Here is a 19442-nt window from a genome sequence, read left to right on the forward strand (position 1 = left end):
TCTTCATCTTGCTCGATACCTTTGAAAATCAAATTGTACCGTTTCATCTGGCCCCTCATGGAATCAAGTTCGTTGTTCAGATCGTAAACTTGTTCAGTCAATACCTTGTTCTCGTCAGCTAAGCGAGCGGTTTCTTCTCGTGCTTCTGTGAGTTCTTGTTTTATTTCGTGCATATCGTCAACAAGGCTGTCTATTTTCCTGTTCAGGTCTGTTGCCATCTTGTCCATTTTCTTACTCAAGTCACATTTCATATTACGTAACTCACGTAAGACATCTCCGAGTTCAGGATTTTCACTGCTTGTAGAAGGCTTGGAGCCAAATAACGTAGTCTGTCTAGTCTGCCTTTTATCAGAGGACTGTTGACTGCTTTGGTTTGGACCAGGGTTGGTTTCCACATCACCAGATAATAGCAGCGTAGCAAACATTACTAGCCGTAGGGCTAAGCATACCGCACCAACACTGACGTCACAATCATGGCGAACGCCTGTCCCGCTGGATTGAAGGCTGAACGTACCAATTCTGGCTCTCCAAATGTCTATAGAGACTCCCATCTCCAAAATTACACCTCCGGAGACGGCACTACCACTTTAACTAATGGATAGGACGGTTTGCTATTGCAAAAAGTCTCTGTAGTTGAAAAACCTAACAAATATTCTGGACACGATGTGACAGCTAGGTGCCTTCACCGACGCCCTCTAGTGATCCTTCTCTAAAAATTCACTATGGACGTTGAGTGCACCTTTCATCGACTAACATGCAAAACACGTAACAACTCATTTAAGTTAACTTAGGGTACCAGTTATTTATCCATGTTCGCCAAGTTGTGTGTAATGGAGATGAGTTTCAATCAAACAAAACAGATTCAATTATCCTACACGTACTCCCTTTTCATCAGCAACATCAAAGATGGATGTGACAGTGAAGAACGATCGTCAGTTGCGCATGTACTGCCTGCATTGCATGTATTGCATTGAACGTCTAAACTTTTTGGTGAAATAACCGATTGGGTATTGTACATGATAGATTTTAGGTCAGCCGCCCCTAGATATACTACATATTTACTTATCTGCACATACTAGGGATTGGGTTTACATTCTTTGTGTTGTAAGGAGTGACACTATTACCTGTTGAGTAAAAGATAATATCGTGAATGTCAACTTAGAAGTGGTGGCCTTTCGCAATACACACTAGTTATCGTATTTCTGACCGCTTGCACTGTAATGAAGTGCCCTATATGCGGATGGCGGAATGTTTAACAAATGGATTGTTTAAACTCGTCGTTCTTGTTGAAGTATTTCCAAGCAACCAATCAGATAGAGAATAGTTCTATTTACATACATCTTGAGTTGCTGTAAATATTGACAATTTACTGATCAGTTACGAACGTCAGAGGTGCTGGTATTCGACACAAGGACTTGATTTAGAGTACTTTAAATTTTGTTTACGTCAAAGGGCAAGAAATTTTTTATATCGCACGCATTTTTATCTCCTTAACAATGTTGAATATTATGTAAACTACGTATTTATCATTCCACAAGGTATATGATAAACCCGTTACGGCCCTGATACGACTTTTGCAGCCATTGGTCGCACGGCCTACGGGCCCACGCATGCTCGGGCCCTTCTGCCGTACAACCTCGGGCCGCAAAAGCCGTATCAGGGCCATAAGGTGTATCACAAAAATCGATACACTGATCACTTTATTGCTTCGAGGTTTACGCTTGTAGTCTTATCATCTCTTGAGCAAAACTCAAAATACATGTAGGAGTGTGTGACCATAGTTCATGTAGCACCTGCATCGGATAACCATGTGCAGAGTATTGGTCAGCCATAACGCCAACGCTCGTTTTGCTGCTCACAACATCTTTGCCCCCTAGCCTCCCCGAAACGATTCAGGCAGATAATGTATTTTAATCTTTGAAATGCCAATGCGAGCACGAGAAAGTGAATGGTATCTGTATTTCATAGTTTTTTGTCTGTAAGTACAAGGGTGTGATTATACACAATCGCACTTATAAGCAAAGATCACGTTACCCAATCATTAATCATTTTCCGACTGATGCTTGTGTGTGTCATAATCAAAGTTTTACTTTGCAATAATGCTGGATTTTCTTTTGCGGGAGAAACTTAAAATAAAGATAGTCTGTAAGATGTCAGGAGCAGGGATTTAAACCTTTTATTTCGAATTCTACGGAAGGCAATGGGTCAAATAGTCTACCCCATCCCCTTAGCGAACGGTTCGATAAATTTTGCTTACAAAATACGACCGAATTGTCGCGTAATTTGTTGAAACAGCATTTGGAGAATATTCATAGTTCAAGAGCGATGAAAATGTGTCGAAATTATTCCTCCGTCAGTACTTCGCGGGCTTTTATTGCTAAGTTGCTAGATCCTTTCTATGACGCTTTCGTCAACATGAAAGCAAAGTCTGGTGCCCAATCTACTACTACGTAATATATATATCATAACATAGGTGAATATGTGTTTCACAGTTTTTATGATTTTGTGAAGTCCCGCCATTGCAAAAATTACAGGTTAAAAACGGAGTTAATTAGTCATAATGTTTAAGGTAAAACGATGGTAACTAATTTGGGTGATTTGATAGTGTAGTAATGTTGGCTTAATCTGCAAGTGAAGCTAATTTGCTTTTCATGTATTTATTTATTTATTTATTTATTTATTTATTTATTTATACATTTTTTAAAATTCAGTTTTAGTTTGCATGTCGTGCACCATCTCTCCGTGTGGTTAAGGTCTTGCTGAAGAGAACTTTAATCCGAAATGTTAGAAATTTGCCTAAACAGTGTTGAGTCAACTGCATTCAATGACATGAAACTTGAAACTGAAGAACGGATATCATTAACATAGATGACAAATAGAAGCGGACCTAACTGAGACCCTTGAAGTACACCAGAAGTAACTTTACTCCAAGAGGAGAAGTGACCATTAAGGACCACACGCTGCACTCTTTACTAAGATATGAGGAGAAGCAATTTAAAATGTTACTATGAATGCAAAGTGGAAGAGTTTATATATATATATATATATATATATATATATATATATATATATATATATATATATATATCTTGTCAGGTCTGCAAATTAGTGAAATATCGGATAATTACTGGAGATTTGACAATTATAGTATCGTCTAGTATCGAAGGTAGAGGCAGACAAAGCAAAGTCGGGCTTGGCCAGATATACAAAGTGGTGAAATATCCAATATAGAGCGGATATATACCAGAAATTTGACAATTGCTTATCGTCTGGTGATTTTCAGATACAAAAACGCCGACTTTTCTTTGCATATGTCAATTATTTTGGCAAAGGGGTGATTTTACATTTTGATGCTACTGGTAGTGATAATTTTCTTCATAAAGACTTCAAACCTGTCACAAAATGTACCAAGGAAAACCAAGATTCATATTCAAGACTTCGGAAGTTAGTTTAAGGACCACTATTAACGGATTGTTTCAGAGAACTAAATACGTTGTCAGTGACAATCACATTTTTATACCTAAATTATCATGAAAACACGGTGTTGACCTTTGTTCTCCTTTAAAGAAGAGTAGCTGTAATTTATGACGATAGAACTTCTTTGTTTTGTTCAATAATATCAACCATACGTCAGTGTCATGTACTCTCTGGAAACTCTCACTCCCATTTTTCTCTGTAGAGGTCAATCGTAATGGTCAAAGGGTAACAGGTACATTGCAGTGCCAAGCTTGTTGAAATAACGTGAATATGTGTAGGCAATAAGGGAATTTTAGTCCAGACCAGAATTCATATTGCAATTTATTTACCTTCAATGATACCGGTCATTGGACCTTTGTCTATTTTTATACATATGCATGCTATGTTTGTAAACAATAGTCTGGATATTTCCGTCGTTAAGGGACCGTCTCAGATTGTCGCAGAAGTTCACGAAACGAAATTCCTTCGTTTAGATCAAAACCCCCTCCCCCCTCCCCCTAAACGAAACTTCAAAAGTGCGAAATGTTCATGTCTGCCTGAGAGTACAATGTTTCATTTTGCTATAGCTACTAAAGACGTATGCCCCTTGCCACATTACAATTAAAGTAATCGATCAGATTTGAGTACTAACAGGGCATTTTACCGCATAAAAGTTTCATTTTATATTACTTTCCCCTTTTGCATCTCTTGTGCTGTTCTTTGTCTTTGTGAACACGCAATTTGTACTTAGTAGGGGCGGTAAATAAACGAGAAACTTTGACAAGGGGGCCCCGGCATGTTCAATCATATTAAAACGACTATGACCAGGTGCATAACAAGTGAGAGTAAAGACATCTAGTGGTTAGAGCAGACGCTTATAAATAGCACATTTTAAAAAATGATACTTTTTTCTTTGTATAATTTGATGAATGAAAAGTTGCGGCTACAATGTTACTATCAGTAAATTGTGTTTGGGGCACAAACGAGATGGAAAGAGTTACAAATTTGTTGGCACGAGTGTGCAGTTTTTCTTTAATTTAAAATAAACACACGAAAACTTGTGATCACAAAATAAAAGTGCGAAAGTGAAGTTCACTAATTGAATGGAGGTCAACCCCCTTCCCCCCCTAAACGAATGAATTTCGCTTTTTGAACTTCTGCGACGATCTGAGACGGTGTCTAATATACAGAATAAACTCATGAAAAATTGTCAAAAGATACAGCTAACTTTCCCTTGAACATGTTAAGCTTCGCTCATAAATGAAGAAACACAGATTTTCGGTTAGCCAAACATGGATCATAAACATTTAACATGATGGCCGGCAACAGACTAAATACGCTGTTCTCTCTTTAATATCAGTGCTTCACATCTATACATATATGTAACTGTTCTGGACATTTGGTTTCACATAAAGAGAGGAAAATACATTCACAGTTCATTCAAAATACTATATTCACACTTTAAATTGAACATTTGAAATTCCTGTTCTACAAGTGACAAGTCAACAATTTTATCATAACAGAACGACTGAAAGTTTAAAATATAACTTTTGAAGTATTTACACGTGATACACGGCTGGGCCTCTACCTATATATTGGGGCCCAAATAACAGAAAATATGATATACTTGACACAAAGTGTTTTACTGCATGATAAATCTTAATCAAAGAAAGACACTCAATTAAAATTTAGATTTAGAAAGTGTTTACCTTTGAGACGTGGCTTAGCCTTTACCTTATACGCAATATGACACAAACACACGATCGTTGACAGATGATGTTTACTCTATGGTAGAGCTTTATCAAAGCAAGGTCTACTTAGGATAATAGATTTATTGTACAAGTTTCATTGATGTTTCAATATCATAGGTCTTCGAATACATTGACGGGACATATTTACACTCTGAGATATGGCTTCTAAATCTATACCTATGCATTTTGGCCATATGACACAAAAAATACGACAGTTTACACAGATTACACTTACTCCATACATCATTGATATGTATAAAAACAAGATTGATATTGGATGATGCATTTAGTACACTATATTTATTTGAAATTTCATTATTATCAGCTTTTTAATGGAAGTTCTCACCTACGGGCTTGGCATGAACTGCACCCTATACCAACATTGAGCAAAATATTTACAGTTGATTCAAATTATGTTTACTCCACAATAGAAATTTACTTAAAGATATTATTTGAAGTTTCAAAATCAACAGTCTCATAATAAATATTTGAGAACAAAAAATGTATATCATACAGGCGTATTGATAAATGTGCCAAATACTACAGAGAACATGTAAAGTTATTGATATATTCTTGTCAGTGCAAATGATATGTATATGTAAAGGTAGTGGTCATTATATTGCAATCGACTGAATTGAATTCCAGCGTTAAAAATATTGTACATAAATATATCCTCAGACAGTGATTCAAAACCAAGCAATGCTCATTGCAGAATACGTGTGATTAAAAGCCAAATGTAAATTTTGACAATTGATTTTCAGGGTTTTGCTACATATATCAACAACAGTTTTTATGTTTACTTCCCACTGATGTTGAAATACCAAATTATCAACTTGAATGCTGGATCGACTGTATATCTATACCCTGTAATGTTAGTGTTGATAAACAACTTCAGGTCAAGACTTCAATTTCTGTTTTCAAAAATAAAAATCAGTGCATATAACGCAGTAACAAGTTGCATTAACGATACCGAGTATTCCAAAATGCTAAGGAGTAGATCAAAAAACTCTAGTTGATAAAAACATCAACAGATAAAAAAAAATGTCAAAAGTTAGTGTTTTACTGTAGCTTTTACACAAAGAGCAAAACTATTAAAATATCAAATTTCGTCTGGATATAGCGGGGGTCATCAATTTTTCTATTATCCTATAGGAGATCATCACTTGTGGTTTGGGTCACTGTGTTTTGTTATTTTGAAGAAGTCGCAAGAAGACGTTGCCGGCCCTGCCCCAATCTATAAGGCTGCGTTCACAAAAAACGGTGGGGGGGGGGGGGGCTGGAGGAATTCAGGGGGGATTCGAAAATTTTGAGGGTAGTGGAGGGGGGTACTAGAAAATTTTACTCTACCTGTAGTGGAGACTTGAAAATTTTTGGGTCCCTTTTGAGCTTTACATTTTCCAATTCCAAGTTTTTGTAGGTGATTCAATGAAAAATGAATACCATTTTTTATGTCATCAAAATATTGTAATGTTAGTAATAATTTAACAAAATCTAGAACCATTTTATCACATTTTATGACTTTTATCTCGAAAAAATCTAAACGTGTGACTTGTCGTAAAAAACAAACTTGAGCCTCGTAACAGGGCAGAAGCTGCAACTGTTAATGATTTCTGCAATATTTCTATGCAATATAACAACTACAGTTTCTTGCTATCTCCCTACAGCATGCTCAAACACACAATATTTAGTTTGTCGACAAAGCCTGTATATAAAAATATAAATATGCATTTGGTGATAATTTAATTTTAGTCCACACTGACAGTCAGTTGTCAGTGCAGTTGTAAAACTGAACAAAAATATTGCCAAAATTATCAAAGTTAATACAGCTACTGCCTACCGGTAGTGTCACTATCAGATACTACCCTGCTACTGCAGTGTCACTGTCACTGCATACATGAACAGTGACAGAGACAGCTCTGACTCTGATGTACATGATAGTCGAAGAAGAGTTTTGGTCAAATGACACTCATGACAGTGAAACATACTTGTACACAAGATCAGGCCAGAGAGCAACACATGGAATAAAACATAGAAATGTTTGAATTCTGGTATATGAGAATAATCAAATATTAAAGAAAAAAGAAGGGGTCACCATGCTTGAGTTCTAAATTTTCACACTCTTATTATAAAATGATACAGAAGTAAAACTTTGAATAGTAAAGACTAAAAGAAAAATATGTGACCAAAGGGAATTATTTATTTTTTAACCAAATTTGCAATTATCACACCCAAAATTTCAGAGATCAAAACATTTATTTGATGGAATATTTTAACCTTCCGGTATTGTCAATTTTGGGTAGCATCTAATTCATATAGGTCTTGGAGTTTTGAAACAATTTTTGGTAGGTCACTGTGCAATACGGCAATTAGCCAGAATTCACAATTTTCCTACTCTCTACGCTCTTCAACAGGAGCAATTGACCTGGCCAGAGTTGGATTAACTCAAGTTGGCTTTTAGACCAATAAATCTAAAAAAATTACTGATGCATTTAAAGAACTTGCCTTGGGAATATGACTATACAAAGTGCTAATACAGGTAGTGTTGAACACCTTTGAGCAGAACGGCGCAATACATGTTTATTATTTCTGCGCTCACATCCTTTACAAATATGCGGGCCTGTGATAGTTGGGAGGGGGCATATAGAGGGGGGGCATTTGAAATTTTTTTAGGGTTCTTAGGGGGGATCTGAAAAAAATAAGATTTCAATCGAGATTCCTCCAGCCCCTCTCCCATCGTTATTTGTGAACGCTGCCTAATACCTTAACGTTCCTTTACAGTGTTAAGATCTCGTTAAAGAATAAACACTTAACTGCATTAGGTATTTATCATGGGTATTACTATAAGAGCTACCAAAGCGTTTGATTGATAGCTATCATTCTGTAGATCATAAAACGTCATTTTTCGATTATCTTTCCCAATATAATCGTATTAAAATTACCCTAAAGCGTTTAAGGTTACACAATTAAGCGTTCTCATCATTCATTGATATATTTACACCGACGACGATTTTGAATTGACAAGCTTTCGAATAGAAAACATCACAAAAAATACAAATTTTCATAATTTTTTCCCCGAGTCAGAGGGATTTCAAGAATATGTGGCATCGTCATGACGCAAAATCTTACTACCCCGACAGAATTTTTAAGTTATATTGCTAAACTGTGCTATGAGCAGTCATCAGATTAATTACATTTTCAATTATAAATTAATATTGTTAATGATTTTTTTTTAACAGACAGTGAATGCTATAATGTTGTTTACGGGTACGATTATCGCGGCACTATTTCGATGACTGTTAATGGGAATACATGTCAAAAATGGACAGATCAGAGTCCACATTGGCATACGAGGACTCCAGAGAATTATCCAAACGCCGGCCTTGGAGAACATAACTACTGTCGTAACCCTGAAGGAGAGAAGAGTGCTTGGTGCTACACGACAAATTCTTCTGTTCGCCGGGAACTATGTGATATTGGACAACCAGCAGATGAAATTTGTGGTGAGCAAGTCGAAATATTATTTGTTTTTAGAAAACAGTTCATTGCATTCAATAAAACATCTTGTTCGTCAGTCTATATGCTCAACACTTTAGAAGCAATTGGGTTTTTTTTTTACATTGACGTTATTTGGCTTAGGATATTCTTACAACCTTACCTTCATTCCAAGTTTCCCGATGAAGTCTATGCAAGAATTACATATATCCAAAATTTGCAATAGAGACGTGAGCCATGGTTGTTCCAGCTAAAGTAGTGCAACGATTACCGCAATATCAGTTGCCATATCCCTCCCTATTTTCTGTGTATATCGTCCCCAGAGAATATAAGTAGGGAAAACATACACATGATTAGAATGCAATTTTATTGGAAATGCGTCAACATCAAAAGAATCTGGGTCAGATCTTCACGAGACAAAAGTAGAAATTTGACAATTTTATCTGGAAGCACATGAGCAAGAGAAGGTAAGTCTCATGAATTTTAAAAACGCGTAAAGACATATGGTCTGGCATCCGGAATCAACTCTGTTTGCTTATCTAATATATATATATATATATATATATATATATATATATATATATATATATATATATATATATATATATCGGATATTTACCTGAGATTGATAACTCAAAAACGGTCTAATATCGAAGAGAGCGGCAGACAAAGCAAAGTCTGGCTTGGCCAGATCTACAGAGTTGTGAAATCTCAAATATGAAGCGGATTTTACCCGCGATTTGGCAATTTTGTATGTTGTCTAGTATCAAAGTTAGAGTCAGTTTGAGGAAGTCTGACGATTTCAGGGACCCAGCGTGCCTAGACACAAAGTAACTATTCCTAGTATCGTCTAGTATCGACAGAAGGGTCCCGTAATCGTCGACAAAAATTCGATGAATATCGGCAATTCACAGACCCAGCGTGCCAAGACACAAGTCAACTCATTCTAATATCGTCTAATATCAATATTAGCTTCCCGAAATCGCTTATACATTTGGGGTAATATCGGAGATTCCAAAGACCCGTGGTGCAAACACACAAGCAACGTCATTCTAGTAACGTCTGGTATCGATATTAGATTCCCGAAATCGCTAAAAATGTTGGGAAAATATCTACAAGTTCAAAGACCCGGCGTGCCAAGACACAAGGCAGTTATTCTTGTATTGTTTTATCTTGATATTTAAGTCTCGAAATTGCCGATCAATATAGGAAAGAGATTTTACCACCACAGACAAGAAGAACTTGTCTGTGTTTCAACATATTGTTGCATGTCAGGACAATTAGTATGTTAATCCTGTTCGAGTAGTTTGATTTAGCATTATCGTTTTCAACGTGATTCAGACCCTGCGACTAGCTTAGCATATTAACTAACCCCGAAATTTCGGGGTCCATACACAGGAACGTTGTTGATTCACATTCTTTATGGATGTTATTCTGAATGAGCACGTTTTTCTGCTAGTTGAACAGTGGTGAAAGTGTTTCTGTTTAGGTAGGAGAGCAAATTGAGTGGAGACATGCCAAGTCTGTTTCGACGAGTTATCTAATTGCTCTTTCTGGAATGGGGTCGTCTGATATTACCTTTTTGTGGATGATTACTAATTGTTTGGTTTAAATAATTATTCACTTGCTCTTCCTTTTGCTGAAAATGCCACAGGGTCGTACTGTTTGGTATTATCAATTGATGCATGTTACTAAATTTTGACTGTCACATAAGCTTACTGATAAAAGACCCGTCTTGTTTCTTTCAGGTGTGGGTTGTGGTGATAGGGCCTGGAAATGTAACAATGGCCGCTGTATTCCCAACAATTGGCGATGCGACAATTACGGTCACTGTCCAGCCAATGAAGACGAAATTGGTTGTTAGATTGAGATATTTTGGTAATCAATAACTACTAATGTTACATCATAATGCCATTTCGAGACCAAGAAAACTTAATTTATATAGAGGGTGAGGTGCTATTCAATGGTAATTACGGATAGTTTATTAAACTTGTATACTGAATGTAAAATTTTTTGACAAGTCTCTCAATGATTTGAAGAATGTAACCTATTGAGCTCTAAAAGAGTCATCGTATTTTCATAGATGCAATATCGTCAGTAAAATTTAAGACAACGATTGTGTAGATAATATAAGTCATAAACGATGTAGATTGTATGTATATGTAAAAACCGTCGGCAAAATTCAAACAAATACATCTGATCGTCTCCGGATTGCAACAGATTTGACTTTGAACCAATATCACAGAAATTGTATTTGGATGCTCTACCTACAGGACTGGTTGATCAGGTCACATTGATTGACGCGTGCCATCCTCTTTGATTTTCTTCCCGAAAGAGACCTGAAATTTTAAAGACCTTCATCATAGATCTCTTGAGGAACTGTAATAGAGTTTAAAGCAGTAATAAAATCGTATGTGCATCCTAACACACCGCTTAGTGAGCTTTTGTTTGGAGCCTTCATTTCAGGCAACCGAGGGTATCATTCAATGTATCTCTTTACTAGAATAAAAGCTATTCCTTGTCGCCAACGTAATACTGATTCGTGTGGATTTGTTATATTTGACGGTAAATCTTGATTCTGTCTGCCATTACCAGCCTAAGACGAACTTAACACATATTCCCTCCTGATTGGTCTTTGAAACGAATACTGGGCAAAACGCAAGAATTTCACCCAACGTAGCCGATTAAACACTGTGAGGTAAAATTGTATCTAATGAACTATTAATTTCGTCACATGCGTATTTTAAAATACAAGCAGTGCATAACTTTCTTTACTTTATGCTTAAGATGATGCTTAAGGTAGAACGCGCCTCGGGGACAGACATTTGAACTCTCAAACTTTTACAATTCTCATCTGATATACGACATATGGGGATTCATTTTAAAGCTTTTGGTGTAAGAAAACTTTTAACTGGCTTAGTTTTTCGTAATTCGAAAAAAAATTATTTTTCTCCATAGAGTTAACACAGGGATGGCGGCCATTTTGAATTTCTAATATCGGTAAATCTTGGGTAATTTGCTTTTCTAGTACCAAAATTTGGATGGTGACCCCCTGTTTTTATTCTTGAATTTGAAAGAGAACGATTGAAAGATTCCTTGAGGAAAGTTTGACCAAAAGTTTAAGTCTGTCACTTTCGAGGTGCATACTACCTTAAGTGCACTTGAGTTTGCTACAATAGAAAAGGAAAGCTTTGCACTAAAACAAAAGACAATGATGATGGTTGTAGTGATGATGACGGTATGAAGCTTGTCACGACGATGATGATGATGACGTTGATGATGGTGATGATTGTTGTGGTGAGAATGATGATGACTAAGGTGACGGTGAGAATGATGACAGTGATATGTTGATGGTGACGATAGCGGTTATGATGATGATAGTGACTTTGGCGACAACTCGAGTGACGATTAAGATGGCAATAATTACGATTGTTGTTGCTGTGATGATGATGATGATGATGATGATGATGATGATGATGATGATGACGATGACGATGAGGTGAGGAGGAGGAAGAGGATGTAGCCCCCATGAAGTTTGAATCGAAACAAAATTGCAAGGGAGAACTGCGATTCAATGGAACAACTTGTTTATTACCTTTTCAGGCCTTTCTCATTACATATTTGAAAGACGTATCTTGTTCATTATCTTGCTCGTTGCTGCTTTAAAATGAATTTATTTACGAAGATGCATATTAAAACCACTGTCGTGTTTTGTTTGGGACTAGCAAACCTCTTATGTAAAGTCTCTGAAGACAGAAATTATTTAATTTTTTCTCTATAGTATTTCTAATATGATGGTGCAATCAGTACAACAAACATGATTGACTCCTACATAAGTGAAATACAGTCGTATAATTTTAAATGAAACAATGATAGTATTGTTATTACACTGTAGTCGGGGCAGGTACTTTTAATTGAAGAATGTTGTATATTTGTTTTGAAGTTTTAATGAGTAATTTTTCATACATAGTGTTTTCACGAATGTGTATTTCATATTGATCTTTATAGAAATGATTGTATTAAGTAAGATATTAACTTTTTATGTTGTATAAAACTATACACGATTTAGAATCGGCGATCGCATATGGTCTTATAATGCCTACGTTTTACTCAAAATGTGAATTACAACAATGTTGCAAGGTCGCAACTCATCACCCCTCTTTGTAACAATGAACCCTACTTGTAACAAAAGTTAACCCAATATAGGGTTAGTATGATTTCTGTCAGAAAACAAGATTTCTTGACATTTTTGACCGAAATTGGTGAAAATTGCCCCAAAACTTTTGGCATGTATCTGCACGTTTTGATTATATCTTACGAGTAGACCTCTTATTCCTAGGAACCTGCACAGCGAAATTAAATCTAACGAGGAGTTTCGAAAAAAATGAGTTTCGACAAGGAAAAAAGAGAAAATTGCCTCAAAGCATAAAAATATGCATATTTCATCAAGATTTCAACAAATACGGCCAAGTTATTTTGAAAATTAGGTTTTGTTACAAATTGGGTTAACTTTTGTTACAAATTTGATTAGTATTACAAATAGGGGTGATACAACCGTCAACACTCTACAGCTACTTTACTACAGCGTTTAACCGATGACATCCTTGATAATATGTACAATAAGAAAATTTCCTCTCTTCTCATGTTAGACCTTTCCAAGGCATTTGACTCAGTTAACCATAACATTATGCACAGTAAATTGAAACGCTACAATTTTCACCCGTCTACAATTCAATGGTTTAGTAGCTACTTAACAGGCCGTACTCAGTGTGTTAAAATTGGTAACATTTCATCTAAGTTTATTCAAGTCAAAACGGGTGTACCTCAAGGTAGTGTCTTTGGACCGATTTTATTCTCACTTTACATTAACGATCTCCCCACATGGCTTCATTCCACAACACCAATTTATGGTTTTGCTGATGACATTAACATCCTAAAAGCGTCCACAATTTCTAATATTGACAACCTCCACGATGATCTGAAACATGAAATTCATCATTTAACTACTTGGTTCCATTCCAATTCTCTGAAACCCAACATTTCGAAATATCAATACATGCTCTTCGGTACTAGGCAACAACTCAAGAAAATACCAAATCACATAAAAGTTCTTTCCAATCAAAGTACTACAATCAAAGCATCTCCTTCTGCTACCTGTTTAGGTTTAAGACTTGACCAAGAACTCAGCTGGTCCAACCATGTTGCCTACCTCCGTCGAGCATGTGGCTATCGTCTGACGAAATTGGCCCGTGTCAGACGATGTATTCCTGAATAGGGTCAAAAATGTTATCTCAGCTACAGTTTTCTCCCTTTTAGACTACTGTGACACTGTCTTTTCCAACTGTAATATTACTCTCAAAAGCAATCTACAACGCATAATTAATTTTGCAGTTCGCATTCAGTGTGGACTCAAAAAGTCAGACCATGTTACATCTTACAGAAATTCACTCAACTGGCCAACTATCCAGGAAAGACACGAACAACACTTAAAAATCTAGTTCACAAATGTATCAACAAAAAAGTTCCTGTCTACTTGTCTGACCTTCTCACAAAAAATTCAACAATTCACCAGTATAACAACAAAAGTATATATCATGTTTCTAAAGCCCACAGTCGCTCATTCAAATATCGTTCATCCATCATTGCCAATACTATAATTTAAACTACTTTTCTGTGCCTGTCTATTCTTTTCAGAGCCATTTCTTGGCCGATTTGCATGTCAACTTCCTGCTGACACGGTGCTCACTAACTTTTTATGCTTATCTTTTGATGTGTAGTTTTTTTAACTTTTAACTACTGTTTTTTTTTATTGAGTTTTTTATTTATTTACTTTTATTCTGTATATGTCCATGTATTTTATTCAATGCATGAAAATCCATTTATGGATGCATTGACTTGAAGTAATAAAATTACAAAAAATTACAAAGTTTGTTAAATTCAGCGAGACATAGCGTGTCGAATATGTTGCATTTTAACCAAGACTTGAGCAATAACGGCTCTTGAACACATAGATACTGGAAATGATTTCTACTGACTAAATTTGCTTTATCATACCTAGTCATGTGGTTTAAACCATTCAATGACTCAATTGTACCCATTAATCTGAATTAACAGATTGGAAAGTGATACGCCTGGTAGGATAAGGGTTAATGATGCGGTCATAGATGGTCGTTTCTTCATATGGTAAGAGGGGTGATAAAATTGACGTTTACATGACGACAGCATCGCCGACATATGGTGTGATTTTCTTAGAGCTACAGTGTTTGTTTTAACATACCAGCAACTTCGCCAATAATAGCGTCGTTTCTTCTTAGCGTCTGCCTGCGAAGTAACCCGGAGATAGAATGAAACAGCCGAAGCGAACCAAATTTCTCCATTGCTATAAAATAGCAAAGGTTACTGACACAACATGTGTGGCATGTGCAGTTATGGTGATATTCCTCAAACAATCGTTTACAATAGATACTGTCATCTGATTTTAATTTTGTGTCAAACGCATGTTAAGTTTACTTAACCGCCAAGTAAAATGTTCTGCAGGATAAAATTATGTAAATGATCGCGAGATCTTTGTTGGCATCGAAACTAGCCTCGATGGAATCGTGTTTGCATTTCTCAATTTTGAACCGTGGTGAATAGACAGATCAAGAAACGAAGCAAGGATTAGAAGCCCCGCTGGTTTAAACCGAAGGCCGACAAATTAAATTTGTTTGCTATATTTGCCCTAAAAGGTTAAACAAAGATCACACAGGAGGGGTATCTGTAATAATATAATCACTTAGGTTCTTTAAACTACAGAAATTGTGAATGGTAGAACAATATGGAAAACAGAAATTATGCATTGTAGAATAATCTGGAGCGTATTTTGGACACATTACGGCAGAATACCTGGCTTTCTTTAGAAACGTCTTGATCCTTAGATTGATTCCCCGTGAAGGAAAAAAAAATCAACTTTCAAACGTAATACACGAATAAAACACTTCTTGAAAACACGCTCAACATTGAAGCTACTGACGACAAACCTTTGAAAAGTAGTTTTGTCTTAAGTTTGGAAATTAATGCCGTAAAACAAAGAATCATCATTTTTTTCTTTGAAAGCAAACAGAGTTTTTGGGTCTATAAAAAGTGCATGGCTGGGATTTTCGTTGTTAAGCAACGCCGCGAGTAGCCAAAAAGACGTCAATACCCATTTGTAAGCGCTGCCTTCCAGACTTCAACGCAGCGCTCATGTTACAAAATAATACTAACTATTGCTGTGCGTTTAAATCTACAGTAATCCTTGAACATATCAAAAAGCTGCCCAGAGCGGAAAAAAAGAAGACATTACGATGTTTATAATAGAAAAGATCTTGTCCCTCGACACATAGTGCGTTTCAATTCAAATAGCTAAGCCAGTCAGTTTGTTTTTCACTTTTTTCACCATGAAGATAAAACCCCCTTCACACGCTTAGCATATATGTAATATCTGATTTTCAAATAAATGCAATGTAATTTCTGGACTATTTCTATATTTATGAACCGTGGTGAATAAACAGATCAAGAAAGGAAGCAAGGATTAGAAGCCTCGCTGATTTAAACCGAACGGCCTACAAACTTTGCTAATCAAGCCAAATGTATTTTGTTAGAAAAGTAATTTGTCACCTGTCCCTTTTCTGGCATCTGTCTTACAGTTTAAGAAATATAATACATTTGCAATGCATACGTACTCAGATACCAAAAGCAAGGCGTGGTGAAAATCACTTGAATGTACCCTGTGGAAGTTGTTGGTTAACGTGACGACAATGCAACTTGACAATGATCAGAAGTTTTCTTCTAACATTTTCAATAATGGTGGAAAATTATAAAATTCTGCAGTCTTCGACGATGTAAATGAAATGCCAATTTATGTTGTTTTTTTTCGCGATTTGGAGCTCTGCACGATTTATTATTGGTCATGGTCTTGTTAGTGCATGTTTTTGATGGAAGATATTGTGAAAACGATTACCGAATTCATTTCGTATTTCAGAACGAGAGAAGTTTGCAAAAGTTAAATGTCTGATTTTCTATTTTACGGGAAAAATAGCTTTCAAGCCTTTAGAAATACACGTGCTAAATTGTCTTACCTCATCAGCGGCGTTTTCTTTTACTGGCTCTACTTTGTTATTGATCACCTTGTTCTTATAATTGCCGAAGACTGCTAACCTGATATGGGAAAATATGTTCTGATCGGAGTGCGAGGAATTGGGCCAGTAGTTCACTGTGTGCCTCAGAGACAGACTGCTTTCGTTTAATGTTAAGGTGAACTTTTAAAGGTGATCGAAAGCTATGAATGTTGGCTTGGAACATATAATGTAAACAGTTAATCTTTCGACTTGAGGCTTAAAAATTCATACAAGTTCTTTCCAACAGGCTTAATTCTACATTGTATTAACCTTCCGAAGGTCTTAATAGGTCCCTGAGAACAGCTTAAGTTTATAAAGATCTTTACATGATGCTCAACATAAGCGTATTTTTGAGACAATTCACTGCAAGTTAGAAGAGCTGGGTGGGAAAATTGTCCTGTGTGGAAATACAAATGCGAAATAATTAACGATCCTTCCAATAACAGATTTAACTACATTGTCGATGATGTTAACCATGTAGGCGTATGAATATTTATCACCTAACCCGTTTCCCAAGCTTCTCTTTTCTCGCAATTTCAATATTTCCAAATAAAAGAAAATAACTGCACTCTGGCTAGGCATGCCTCTTCACAGTTAATGCTATATGACATATAGTTACATGCAGGGAATGTTGGCAAGTTGCTATCTTTGGTATAATAAAATAATATATATTATTGCCTGAATACATGGATTTATGTGCCCGAGAGCATGAGACAATTAGCTCGACGTCAGGAGGGAAAATTGTCTCCTGCTGTGAGGGTACATAAACCCATGTATTCAGGCAATAATATTTTTATACATGCCTCTTTACAGTTAATGCAATGTGACATATAGTTACATGCAGGGGATTTTCAAACAATTTTACCATTATAGACCAGCATCGAACAGATTTTAACAAAAGTTAAAATAGCAGTGCGCGCATTGATATTTACATCTAGCGTAAAGCGTCTACTTTGACCTTGAGAACGTCGAACGGCTTCACCGGACCGGGTAACCATGGAAACTGGTGAGTACATCGTTCACCGGCCCGCTAAGATCCCGGATGTTCCTTTTCAAATCAATGCACTGATTTGCAATCACATCGAGGCATGTAATAAAGAAGGATGACGAATACGATCAAGCAACTACAGCTGTAGGGGAAAAGTTACAGACTTTAAAAAGTAAACTTACATTAGAAACATACTAAACAGGTTTTTAGGGTACCGATATGTTTTTACACAAACATTATTCCAACATTCTGCAATAGGAAATTATGACAGAGAGAAATAGGTGATCTTCTTATCTGCCTTTCGAATAAACATAGACTCAATGGAAGGTTGCTTTATAATTAGGACGATAGATCAGACACTGTTGAAAAAGATGATAATTTCCGTATGATTTATTTCACTGGTTTTGTTCGAAACCTCTCTAATGATGGAAGCATTAAGTAAAGCACAAGAATCTCCGATCGTTAGAAAACTGACTGTCATCTAAGAGGACAAGATTACTAACTTTACAAACGTCCGTTTGTACCGCGGCTATTAAAATATACGTCATTGTGCGCGGGTTCACGTAATTGAATGATTGGCCAACAGATTGACGCAATTATTGTCAAAAAGTTGCAGGCATATGCATAATCTCTTTCAAAGGATACTTTCCTTTTTTCATACCCAGCAAGATGTACTTTACACTTCGTCGATATTCTTCTGGAGTATCTTTCGGTTTTGATTGCCATCCACCTTTCATTTTAAGACATGTAAATTTACAGCTATTTTTTGAATAGGCGTGCTACATAACAAAAACAATTTACCGTGGACATTTTGCCAAGTTATTTCAGACAGTTCTGTCATCAAAAAATAGCTATTACTTTTCTTGTATCATACTCCGATAAACGAGTCTGTAGTTCGAATATATGCTAATTGATTAATTCATTAAGTTCTCAAGACATTGATTTATTGCCTGTTGATTTGTTTTCCAATGACTATGAACCCGGCTCGGACATAATGTCCGGTGACGTCATAGAGTACCAGGGGGTCAGGGTGCAAAGGGGTAAGAAAACAGCACAATTAGATGTTGTCTTGCTGTCTATGAAAATTTGAAAACATGTTAAGTTGCCATAAATATTGGCTTTTTCTTGATGAAAGTGTGATATTCCACATATTAATCATTTTGACATGGGTACTTGTACCTTGAAATAAGACTGACAGGTGCGGTAAAAACGCAAATTCAGATATATGAAGATGTTACAAAGTTGCGACGAACGTTGAAATTACTTATCAATGTAATATCATCATAACAGAACATAGCGACGGTATTGTGTTGTGTTGTATTGTATTGTATTGTATTGTAATGTATTGTATTGTATTGTATTGTATTGTATTGTATTACGATTGTTGTCATCTTCATTCATCATTCAGCACATCATAATTATTGACGCAGATTAGAAAAAATACAACAACAAAAAACCAAACAATAAAAGTGGGAACGAGGCTGGACATGTGATCGACCCATACATCTTTTTCGAACGCTCCTCCGGCTGCATGGTAAATTTTGCAGAATCCGACCCGAAAAGAGTTTAGCAGAGGTTGAATTTAGGACTAAGAACATATATAGAACCTACAGAAAC

Source organism: Ptychodera flava, chromosome 1 (assembly GCF_041260155.1).
Source record: "Ptychodera flava strain L36383 chromosome 1, AS_Pfla_20210202, whole genome shotgun sequence".
In the NCBI taxonomy this organism is placed as follows: domain Eukaryota; kingdom Metazoa; phylum Hemichordata; class Enteropneusta; family Ptychoderidae; genus Ptychodera; species Ptychodera flava.